The 12,824-nt window shown below is 50.0% G+C and overlaps 1 protein-coding gene across 1 annotated transcript in view; it reads left to right on the top strand.

Moving 5' to 3' along the window:
* LRFN2 (leucine rich repeat and fibronectin type III domain containing 2) overlaps window positions 1-12,824 on the top strand; it is a 180,546-nt gene that overhangs the window by 145,520 nt on the left and 22,202 nt on the right.

Below are 12,824 nucleotides of genomic sequence, written 5' to 3' on the forward strand. Positions count from 1 at the left end.
CTGATTTGAACTGAGGCCGCTCCTGGAGTCACTGCTAGACTCAGCCCTGTGTTCATGCCGCCCAGCATCCTAACAGCAACTCTGAGAAAGAAGGAGACTCCAGGAAGGAAACTGAAGTTTTAGAAAATGAACTGTCCCCATAAGAAAGAAAAGACACCAGTGGCTGCACGGTGGCTTCTGATGTGCACCAGAAAGTGTACAAGAGAAGGGAAGAAAGGCCTGTATCCAAAGATGAGGAGGAGAAGGTGCTGTGTGGAGAGAGCTAAAGACAGTCGAACGGGGGCTTTTTAACCCCTGTTCTAGCAAGAAGGAAAAATGACAGCAGTCTGCAGGTTGGGAAGAAGGTTACAGGGAGACTAGACCAGAAGCTGCGGGCCAGCCTGGCCTTTTCGGATTTGCCCCCACTCTCCCCAGCAAGGAGACCAGCAGCACAAATAGCACAAATCTGCGCTATGAGCTTAGTTGTGCCGCGCGCCGTGTTCTAAGGGCTTTATGCACACCGATTCATTTAGTCTTTACTATCCCCGGGAGGTGAGGGCTACTATTATGCCACTTTGCATATAAGAAACTTGCCCAAGGTGTTACACAGGGGTAAGTAGCAGAGACAGAATTGGGATCCCAGTCACCTGGGTAGGAAAAGCCCTATACATTGCAGAAGGAAACAAAGAACGTGAGTGCTGGTCCCCAGGCCCTGAGAGTCATGTTCAAGACTAAAGGAACACTAGATGAGGTTCTCGAGCTGTGGGAGTGGTCCCGAGGCAGCATGGACAGAAAGAGAAGTGCCTCAGATGGGGAAAGGGCGGATATTCCGCTTTTCCAAGAATAGACCGCGTAAATCATAGGATGCTAGGCTGGGCATGGAGTCCCTGCCAAGTTCTAGAAAGGATTTCACAACAGATGGCGGCAAGCCCTGAGAAGAGAATGCTGATTGCCAGGCCCCAGCGTGGATTCACATGGGGAAAATCCTGCCTAATTACTGATCTGTCTTCAGGAGACACTGTGGACCCGCAGCTCTCAGACCCGCGTGCCTCCAAGCCATTTACGAGGCTACACCCCTCGGTTGACACCCTCCTTGTACAGCGATTCTCCGCTAGACCCTACCCCCATGTGGCCCCACAGGGAAGAAGAGTCGAATCTCTGGGGTGCTGAGTGCCCTTGGAAAGCATCCCAGGAGTTTCCATTGGCTATGACTCACAACCGTAAACAGAGCTCCTCACAATTTTATAGGACACTTGACAAAATCTCACACTGTGTTTGGGACAAAATGGAGACACGCGTGCATGGTGAAATGGGCTTGAAACTGTTCAAGTAACCAGACTGATAAATTAATGTGAACATGCAACAAAGCCTCTACCGTGTGCCTCAATTTCTGCCCCCATTTCTGTTCCTCTTGATACATTTCCCTCTTGTCATGGATAACGATGCGGAAAATGTGTCTTCCCTTTGGTTCAAGGATTCCATTGAACAAGCACAAGGTGAAGAAAATCTGGCTCAACTGGAATTCTGTGCAGCATGGGCTCTGGAGTTTTAGTTGATCTCAAGGACATTATAGCCCCAAAGTGATGGAGCCACTAAGACTCCTATGGTTTTGATTGTGTTAACAGAAATAGAAGGCTCAGCTAGGGAGAGATTACAATTCTAACCACGGAATCATTTGAGCTGGTCAGAGCAGCGATGTAGAGTGTTTAGCACAGGGTGGCGCAGTCTTAAGAATCATTTTACCAATTGCAATGTGTCCAGAGATCAGTTGATGAGAGTGGGATTCTAGAAGCTCGTGTGAGATGGACGAAAGTTGCCTTGGAGAGGAGAGGACTTAGAAAAGAAGTCGTAACTCCCTGAGCTTATTCCAAGAATTCAGGAGTAAAAGATTGGAAAACACACGCACAAACGCACACGCATGCATATGCACTTACAAAAGTAAGCATCAGCCCATTACAAGAAAAAAGCCCGACGGCAGCAGCTTGATGTACTTTCTCACTGCTGTCCATCTGGCTGCGAAATTTAGTGTTGTATCCTTCTTCCTCTCCAGCATGTGTTTTCACGTGTACTCATCTCTGTACCCCAGCTCCTAGTAAGTCCTGGCCCACCCACAGCTACTGAATCAACCTTCAGTGAACTGAACAGAATGGAAATGAGCATTAGAGCCGCCCAACAGCAGAATAAGTAAGAGCTGTCACAAAACAACAAGCCGCCCATGCCAGAAAGGTTCAAGCAGAACCTTGCTGACTTCATGCTGGGGACACTGGGTGGGCAGCCTGACGTTAGGTGAATATGGAAACATTTGACTTAAATGACCCCAGCTCTGGTAGTCTACGACTCTTTTTAAGATCTTTTTAATCCCATGATTGAGGCAGTATGGTTATCACTTTTGCTAAATACACCTGCTTTTACCAGTTGGGGCCACTATGGCATCTTACCTCCCAGGGTTCGGGTGTCCTATCTCATAGGGGTTTGAGCCCCAGGGCCTGAAGTCACAGACAGGCTTTTTGGCAGAGACTCAAATTGTCCAACAAGAACTGGACACAAGTCATTGATGGGTCGCCACTGACCCACACCAAGGGCCCATAGAAGCCCTGGGATGCTGTGAGCAGTGTCTGAAAACATCAGGTTCTATTCTGCATATCAGGAAGGGGGAGCAGCCATGGGTAACTCAAACCCAAAACATGGGTAACTCAGGATTTCAATTTGACTATGAAATAGGGTCTTGCTCTTTTATCAGATAATTAGCTCCCTAGTTATCTAATGCTTCCCACTGACCTCCCAAGGCATTTGTCTTCCCTGCGTACACACGGCTGAGCCCCACAGCGCCCTGGCATGTTCCCCGTGTGACTGGGGAGGGCCGACTCTCCCATCTTTATGCCCCAGGGCCTGCCCTTTCAGGAAGTATCCAACATTAATGAGGGCATTGTCAGAGCCAGGAGGGGTCACAAGGGCAAGAGGCAGGGTGGCAGGAGAGGAGTCAGAAAGAGGGGAGCCTCCCTTCCCATTGGAGAAGCCAGCAGCCCATCCAGCTTAGCCTCATCCCTGATGTGACATGGAAAGTTAAGTGCCCTGCGTGTCATTATCAGCCCAAGTGACATTCACAAACACTTGTCTCCAAGAGTCATCGAGAACATCTGTCACCAGGCGTGATGTTGCAACTGTCCCCAGGAGGGCCAGGGGAACAGCAAGCATGCTTCTAAAACACGGTGTGGAATTAGCCAGCCTTGCCTCCCTGCTGTTTATTATGCCATGGTCATCAACATGTAGGGCAAGTGGGGGATGATGAGAAGAGAGACCCCAAAGGTGGGGCAAGACAGCAGCCATTTCATGCCCCACCCCCGTTCCATCTGCAGGCCCCCCTTCCCATGCCGTCTTCTTCCATGAATGTCAGACATGACACCACCACCCCTATCCTGGGGAGAATGTACCACCCTACTAAGTTTTGCAGTGCTGGGGCTGGGGGCATCTTCTACTGTTGTTCTGCCTTCCATCGAGGCAAAGGATAAGAGGGCCAATTCCATCAGGTCCCACCCCATCAGGATCTTATCAATCAACACTTGAATGGAGGTCCGTTCCCTCCCCATGATAATACAGCCATGTCCACCATGGGATGGAGGGAAATTTACTAATGAAGCCGAGACCTTGTGGATGGGGGAGAAACTGGTAGGAGAAACATGTGTTCCCTACACAGAGGGGGAGCCCAGGTCTATAAAACCCTCCCCCTGGATGAAGAGAGGTTCTTTGACTCAGCTGATTCCCCAGACACCCAGCTTCTACTGAAAGTTTTGACTGAGCTCCCACAGGTGAAAGAAGAAAAAGATGTAAAGGAAGAAACAGGGGTGCATGGGTCGGGGGAAGTTCCCTACAGCTTGCTGGTCAGGACCACAATCAAAACCAGCCTGCCTTGGATTTTATAGTTTTCTAAGTTTCGTTCATGCTGTTAAGTTACTGAAAGCTGACATCCACAAGGGAGGGATGGACAGGACAGATGCTCATTTTATAGGTGGCGAAACTGATTGTCAAACGAATTGAGTAGATTTCCCAAAGTTGCAAAAAATCAGACTAGAAGTGTGGTCTCCTTTCTAGTCCCAGGTCCCATGGGACTAGTTACCATGCTGTGGGGCACATCTCACTAAGAGCACATGAGTTTTTGTTAAGACTTGGGCTGAGGAGTGGCACCTGTAACTTCTCTTTCTGGGAAGGATGGATAACTCAATGGGAGTCTGCTGGGATTGTCTCTTTCAGCTTTAGTTGTTCCACCGTTCTTTTTTTTTTTTAATGTTTATTTTTATTTTTGAGAGAGAGACAGAGACAGAGCATGAGCAGAGGAGAGACAGAGAGTGAGGGAGACACAGAATTCGAAACAGGCTCCAGGCTCTGAGCTGTCAGCACAGAGCCTGACGTGGGGCTCACTCATGAACCGTGAGATCATGACTTGAGCCAAAGTCGAACATTTAAATGACTGAGCCACCCAGGCACACCCATTTCCCCCCACATTTCTAAGACCTAGTAGGGTTGAGGGAAAATGACAGGAGTGCCAGTAAGAACCTTGGGTCCCATTCAGAAATAGCCACCTGGGACCAGCTAACAGAAAATAAGGCAAGATGAGATAAGGGCAGGTGAGCCATTGTGGAGTAACTTAGTTGCTAGAGGCATCCCAGAGAAAAACAAGTCTGGAGTCAGAAGTCTGGAGTGGCAATTAGGATGAAAAACTAAACTTAATACGACTTAAACCCACTAGGGTTTATATGTCTCTCATGTAAAAGAAGTCCAGTGGAAGAGAGTTTAGGTCTGGTCTTATGGGCAGCATGGCCACCAGCAGCCCAGCTCCTTCTAGCTTTCTGCTCTGCCATCCTCAGCACATGGTTTGTGTCCTTAAGGATCACCTCGTGGTGCAAAAATGGCTGCTGAAGCTCTAGCTGTCACATCTCCCTTTTTAAAAATTTTATTTTATTTTTATTTTAGAGAGAGATAGAGCATGCGTGAAGGGGAGAGGGGCAGAGGGAGAGAGAGAGAGAGAATCCCAAGCAGGCTCCATGATCTGTGTGGACCCCGACCTGGGGCTTGATCCCACAACCCTGAGATTGTGACCTGAGCTGAAATCAAGAGTCAGACACTCAACTGACTGAACCACCACCTAGACGCCTCCACATCTCCTGTCTACACACGGCAGGAAAGATGAAAACCAGAGAGCAAGAGGGCAAAGGGGAGGAAATTCACAGAAGCCCCAGCCAATAACTTGACCACACCTATCTGCAAAGAAGGCTGGGAAGCGTAGTGTTTTAAAGCTAGGCACAATGTACTCCCATTACTATAGAGAAGATAGGGAGGCAGCTAGAATTTCCAGAAATTCAGTTTGCACCCCAACTCCACCATTTACTAGTCCTGGAACCAGGAGCAAATTGTTTCATTGCCCTCTGTCTCTATTTTCTCACCTGTACTTGGGAACAGAGATTCCCCTCTGCATATTTCCTGGGATTGTGGTGCAGACTGAATGAGATCGTGTATTTGAAAACACATCTTTCATTTTCTACTGTGCAGTGCTGGACACATATAAGTATGTATTGTTATTAGAAACCTTCCCACTTTCCCTTCTTGCCCCTCTTCTTGGCCCTTTTCTCCAGGCTGTCTTTTGTGGCTCCAGTCTTCAAAACCTTATTCTAAGAGAGCTGTAAAATTGAAAAATTATCTAATAGGGTTTTAAGAGATAAAGGTATAAGATGTAAACCCTCTCACAAATTTTTGCAGTTCAATTGGGAATTCTGAAAGACCCAAAGGAATGAATCTCTAATGGTGGAATTTCAAAACCCATAGCAGACTTGTGCATAGGGAAGACATTTTTCAGGGGTGCCTTCCAAGAGTATTTCAAATCATAGCGCTACCTTCTCATCCTTTCTTTCTTGTGCTGCACAAAGAAGATGACACCACCGAGATTCAAAAAGCTTCAGGGCATCTGCTCAGAGGTGACTACTTTTTCTACTTGTCATTCCCTCTTCATTCTCAAAAAGCTTTGGCTGGAGACATCTCCGAAGATAGAAATAATTAGCAGGAGTAAAGGGATTATCCAGTGTGCCTTGCTTCTGAAATATGGTTTTCCCCCCACTGGTAAGGAAGAACCAGAGAACCAGATCCTTGTTAATTTTATATACCTTTGGTTACTCAGTGGGTGGAAGAGGGGATATCATTTATTTCACGCCAGCAAAAAACCAAAGAAGTTTCACAGAGGGAGGGGCTATGTCCGGAGGAGTGTCTGGTGCTGGGGGTCAGTGCTGGTGGTGATGGTCATCAGAATGCCTCCAAACCCTCATCTGACAAGACTCTGCCCAGGTGGGTTCACAGAAGCCAGCTTCTTTTAGAAAGCACCAGGGGTGGAGAAGGGGTGAAACCCAGGTGTCCTGACCCCAAGCCCCAGGTTCCCACCTCCCCAGTGTTCCTTGACCTTGGCTGCACGCTGGAATCTTTTGGGGAGTTGTAATCTCTCTCCAAAAGATTCTGAGTCAGCTTGGGGTGGCGCCCAAGCATCCGTGTTTTCAAAGCTCCCCTGGTGACTCTGACGCGCATTCAGCATCATGCCACATGCCAGGGAAATCAGGTGTGTGGGCAGCACCGGTGGGCAGAGCCACTGTGCATCCCACGGCTGGGGGTTGGTCTCTGAACTTCCGGTGAGGGGAGAAGCCAGAAGACCTGGTCATCTCACTTCTCAGAGACTTTGCTTCATCCTTAACATCGAAATAAAAATCCCTGAGAATGGGGTTATCTCCCAAGAGGTAAAGTGTGAGAAACACAATGGAAACTCAAGCACCTTGCACGCTTTAGTTGCTGGAGTAACGGTTCTTGGTCTCTCAGTGGAGCCTGAGTGACGAATACAAGGATGGGATCAGGGGCCCCAAACATGGGTTCTCGTTATCTCCCCTCCCTTTCCTTCTCTGAGCCTCCAGCTTCCCATCTGCAGAATGGGAATAATACTAACCATCCTGCGTACCTCACTACGTGGTAGCGAAATGGAAGGAGATGTCAAGACGTGAACAAAGAGCATCTTCATAAAGCGCCAAGTGCTTCTAGTGGCGGAGATCGGACTACAATGGATTAATCAAATTCGAACTTGGAGAGTTTTTGTGTAACAGAATCCTAGAAGGAGGTAGTTCAAGGCTGGTATGAGAGCCCCCTGGCCTTCAAGGACTGAGGCTTCTTCTGTAGGTCAATGGCATAATCCTTAACATGTGGCTCATGTCTCCTGTGCTCGGGGCCTCCCCGCCTGCCCAGCCCACAGGTCGAGCAGGCACCGCCTCCGAGAGATGTCCCAGGAGGACTGAGCCCCAATTGCCTACAGTGGTAACCTGCTTAGTGGAACCCCCTGTATGGACTTTCTTCCCCATTTCCTCACTCACCACAGTGTCCTGGGCCCACCTCCCAGATAAACTACTCGTGTTCAAACCCTTATCTCCGGGTCTGCCTCTGGGAAACCAAAACTTAAACAAGCACCGCCTCCTGGATGGGTCAGCCCCTGTAAAGAGGGTAAAGAGCCCCCCCAGAAGTCCCACCCAGTGACTCTGCTGAAGGCTGAGAAAGGTAGTCCTTTGTGAGGCACGTCGCCTCCCCAAACAAAATCAGGCCTCTGCCGGGAAGCTGGGAGAGGGGACAGGATGGTGGGGAGGCTACAGCCACTGCAGAGCTTTGGTGGTGAAAAGCTTTGGTGTCATTAACACCTCTTGGCACCTGTCCACTCAATCCCAGAACCCAGTAGCCAACATGTAGCTGAGGCCAGCCTGGGAAAGAAGATGATCCCGGCTGCTTTTCTGCCTCTTTGTGAGTGCTCTTTTTTCATCTCTGGAGACAGTGAGACAGAGAGAAACAAAGAGGGATGTCTTAGTTCTTGCCAATTAGGCCTATGGTCTGGCATGTGTGTGTGCGATGGGAGTGGGGCACCCTGTGGGTGACAGGAGGGCTCGGGACATGAAGTCAAATTAATGCCCATCATCCTCAAAGTCGCCAAGGTGGTGGGGGCGGGGGGCGAGTGGGCAGAGGCACATGAACCACAGACTGCGGTGCGCCAGCCCAGGGTGAAGGCAGGGCCACGGAGACTTTGCAACGTGGACGAACGAGCTCATTTACTATTCACAAGGGAGAGCTACTTCTAGCTGGGGTGGGCTCCCAAGATGGGCTCCGACTCATTCTCTGGCTGCGGGGCTGATGCTGTGGGTGGAAGTGCTGATCCAGATGTGGGAACTAACTTGCACTGCCTCGTAAAGGAGATAAGTGTTGGGAAATTGAACATCACAGGGAACTATTAAACACTTAACCTTGTAACATGGTAATTAGTTAGCGATGGTACCGAGTTAAGAGGCCTTTCAGTGTAGTAATTAGCCGCCTAAAAGGTTAAAATATAAACGAATGGCTTCGTGAACTTTATCCACTTGAGCTTTTTCATGAGCTAACTGAAGTGAATTCACTTGCTTGGGTCGGGAGGGTGTGTTCCGGGAGGGGGGCGGGGAGCTTCCGGGAACAGGTGGAGTGGAGTGTTGGGTGTATCCTAGAAAATAAGTGGAATTCGAGGCAAGAAGGTAAGGCAAGCTATTTTAGGTGGAACTAGTAAAGACAGATGCAGAGGCAAGACCTGGTCAAGGACCTACAAGGGCTCCTGGTATATTAGTCAGCTGCTGCCACAGTAATGCTGCATGACAAAGAACCTCCAAATCTAGGCTGCTTACAGCCATTAACATTTCATTTTCTTACTCCTGTGTCTGCAGGTTTGTTGGAGTTTGGCTGGTCTTGGCCAGCCTGGGCTGGGCTGGGCTGGGCTGGGCTGGGCTGTGGTTTAGATCCTCCCTACATACCTCATTCTGGAGCCCAGCTAGGGGTGGGAGCGGTTCAAGGTATGTTCTTCATTCTTCTCGCAATGAGAGCAGAAATGCAGGAGGGGAAGCCCAACAGAAGAGCCACACGCCAAGCCGCTGGTGACACCACACGTACTAAATCCCATTGGCCGAAGCGAGTTACCTGGCCAAGCCCAAAGTCAAGGGGCAAGGCTTGTACTTCACCCACCATCAGGCCATGGCTAGGCTGGGACGAAACAGGACCGACAACTCAATCCAGCATGCATGGCCTGCCTCATGGAAGAGCCGTCTCTGGGCAGGTTCTCAAACCTAAGCGTGCATCTGAGTCACCCGGCACATTTGTAGGCACCCAGATGCACAACCCGACTGGGTTTCTGACTCAGCTGGTCTGGAGCGGAGTCTGACAATCTGCTGTTGTAATACATTCTCCCAGGGTTGCCAATACTGTCGGCCTGGGGACCACACTTCAAGAAGATCCAGTCTAGGAAAATAATAGGAGGTTTGTTTAGAGAGGATCAGAGAGGTCAGCCTGTGGGTAGCCTTGAATGCCACACAAAATAGCTCTATGTACTGAACCCTTACTACCTTCCAGTTACTGTCCTAAAAACATTCTGTGTGTTCTTTTCGTTGGTACATTAACCCTGTGAGGTGTGGCATTGCCATCTGACAGATGAGGACTCTGAAACCTGGTGGGTGATGTGACTGACAAGTCCCCACAGCTTGGGGCGGGGTGGGGGGGGCTGGAGATAGAACTTATAACCAGTGCTCTATCCTGTCCTGAATGTCAGCCTTTCACCTGTTGACAGTGGGGAGCCAGATCAAGTTCTAAGAGAAGGAATGACCTGCGGTCGAGGAAAGTCTGGATTTGGAACTGGATGGTCTAGGCACAAACCACTCTTTGATGGTCGATAGCTAGATTTTCATTTATTCAATCAACAAAAATTTATTGAGTTTTGGGGTAGACTCTGTCAAGACCCTAGGGCTAGAACAAGATAGGCAAAGTCCTTACATTCTTATGAGAGAGGGGGACAAAACATTTTATATGTGCACTAGGAAGACAAATAATCAGTATGAGGGGACACAGACTGAAGGGCTACTGTTGTATATGGGTGGCCAGGGATGGCCCCTGTAAGGAGTGACATTGGAAGAGAGACCTCAATGGGAGGAGAAAAACAGTCCAGCAAGGGAAATAGCATGGGCAAAGGCCCTGGGGTGGGAACAACTGGCCTTGTTGGAGGAGCAGCAAGGATTCTAGTGCATCTGGAGGAAGAGTGACAGTAAATGAGATTAGAGGACTGGACAGGGCTGGGTCCTGGAGGGGCTCACAGACTGTGGTTAGGCCTTGGATTTTATGCTGAAAGAGATGGGAGCCACTGGGGTATTGAACGTGGGAGAGTGATGTGATTAAGAAAGAAGATTCTGGCTGCTAGGTGAAGAATAGACCTCAGGTGGTTAGGGGTGGAAGCAGGGAGACCAGTTACAAGATGGTTGCCGAGGTCTTCGCTATGTCTTAAGACCTTCTTGCTCCTTAAGGTTCACATCCAGAAAATGGGAGAAGCATCCCTTCTGTCTTTTGCCCTCAGGCTCTGTATGAGAGCAGAAGGAGATCAGGGTGTGGGCAAGGGAGTGAGTAGGAAAGACTCGGGCAGGGAAATCAGGTAGTGATTTTTCTGGCGGAATCCGTGGGCCTGCCTCTGCCTGGCTGGGGGACCAGCACAAGCCTGGAGTGGAGAGGGGTCCCGTCTCCCCCTGCAGAGCAGACGTCTCACGCATCACTGTCCCAGCTCTGTGCACAGCGTCCCATCCCCCACCCTCTCCACCCCCAACCCTCTCACTCTGATAGGGAGTAATTATTTATGTTCTTGTTTAATTAGCTCATTAGGCATGTGCTGCAGTATTTCTGATAATAAATCTCCTCCTCTAGTGGCTCTTAAGTGCATTTTCACTGGTGCCTGGCCGCAGCGATGGACGCTGCAGTTGCAGATGTGAGGGTAGCTGCTGGTTGGGGCTGGGTGACCCGCGTTCTGTCCCCTGGAGTGTGTGTGGACAGGTGGGGAGGCTGCCGAGGCCCTAGGCATGGAGACAGGATCTTGGAAGCTAAGGCGGTGGCAGCAGCCGGCACTGAACGCCAGAGAGATATTTTTACCACCCGTCAAAATGCCACCGTGTGTGAGCCAGTGCCAAGGGCTGCCTCCCAAGGCTGCTTTGCTCTCCTCCCCCAGCCTTTGATTGTCGCTCAAAGGAAGGTCTGAGTGAAACAGAGAGACTTTGAAAATTCCCGGGTTGGGTAGGCTGGTGCCCAGCAGTTCTTTCCCTCTGGCAGGGGCTGGAAGGAAGCTTCTGTCCTACAGCAAAAGTGAGTGGGTGGGAGTTGCCTTCCTAAGGCACAAGTGCCAGGATTTAGACCCAAACCCCACTCTCCCCCATTCTGTCTAGAGTCCCCTCCTTCACAGAAGATCAGAGGGCCTGAAATTCTACCGTTAGAGATGCATTTCTTTGTACTTAGCACAGGCAAAAGCCTGGGTGATGCTGACATGGCTTCCTCCGGGACTGGTCAACAGAGGATACGTGCATGATGGAGGGCACAGTGGAGGTCCCAGCAGCAGGAGGAGGCACGGGGTCAGGATGGGGTCGTAAGGCAACCTCAGAGCCCAGTTCCGCTGCGTGAACATATTGCCCAGGGCTCAAAAATGCCCAGAGAGACGAAGGGGAAGCCAAGGTCTTGCGATGGGTCCTGCTATTTATCTGTCACAACTCTCTTGGACTCTGTTCTTCTATCTTTAAATGAGCTTTGTTCTTGTTACCCTCACAGATTGAAAAAGGTTCGGAGTTAGAAAGGCATAGTTCAAGGTCATCCATGCCTGGCCTCTCCTTTCTTCGTGAATGCTCATGATGCCCACCCCTTCTCCCACCCATCACCCCCACCTCCCACCACACCCTTAGGATGTTACCTGGCCCCATAGGGGAAGAACTTCCACATAAGAGAAACTGCCCCCTCCTTTATTTCCCCAGGAGCCCAACTACTGTTGGGAGCTCTAGCTAAAAATGTTCCTATGACAGACCCCCCAAATTCATCTGCCTCCGCCTCCTGCCCTTACCTTCTGCCTTCACCCACATCAGGAATAATATGAATTCTTGTTTCAAAATATGTCCATGTGATGTTTGCAGATAATTCTCAGGGCTTGCCTGCCTAATGCCATTTTTTTTTTTCAGATTCAACATCCTTTTTTTCCTGCCTTCTTCCGTTCTTGCATTTCACTTTTAGACATTGAAGAGGTGTTTAGTTTATGCTTCTAATGTCAGGTCTGGGCCACTCACAGGACCCCCCTGCCCTCCTGCAATTCACATTTCCGAGGGAGGCAGACATTAAAGCACTTGGTACTTGAGGAGTAACTGATTCAGTTATTATAGTTGGGATAAGTGCTGTGCAAGCACACGTGAGAGAGTGTCCTGGGAAGGTCAGGAAAGTCTTCCTGGAGGAGGTGATTCAGAAGGTCAAATAGGAGCATGGTCAATGAAGAGACACAGGAGGCGATTTAGGTCGAGGGCCGCCATGCTTGTCCCTGGAGCAGGAAGGGACCTGGGGTGTATTCTGTGCTGCGTCTCCTGCTCCCCTGCCTCGGAAGTGTGCCAGGTTGTGCCCTCCCTCTGCGTGTGTGGGGTCCAGTGGGCAGTGTGCTGGATGTGGCCTGGCCAGAGCAATGTGGACTAAGGCAGCCCCTCCTGGGTTGGGGGTACCCCTCATCTGAAGGCAGCCTCGGCCCTTTCTGCTCCTATGGTCCAAGTCCCACCCAGACTGGAGGCCCCTAACATACCTGCCCGTCTCACGTTGTTGTGAGACCACCACAGCCCCTCCTCCGTACGAGGCTCTTTCCAAGACAGAATGACCCAGGGCTGTGTGGCAGCTTTGTGGGCACAACCAAGCATCCTGGGGTCCCAGGGCCTCTAGCTCAAACCTTCCTGATTCCTGATCTTCCATAAAATATATATTTTTTTACTTTACTTGTC

This window comes from Panthera pardus, unplaced genomic scaffold (assembly GCF_024362965.1).
Source record: "Panthera pardus isolate Hobbes unplaced genomic scaffold, ASM2436296v1 HiC_scaffold_17, whole genome shotgun sequence".
Taxonomy (NCBI): Eukaryota; Metazoa; Chordata; class Mammalia; order Carnivora; family Felidae; genus Panthera; species Panthera pardus.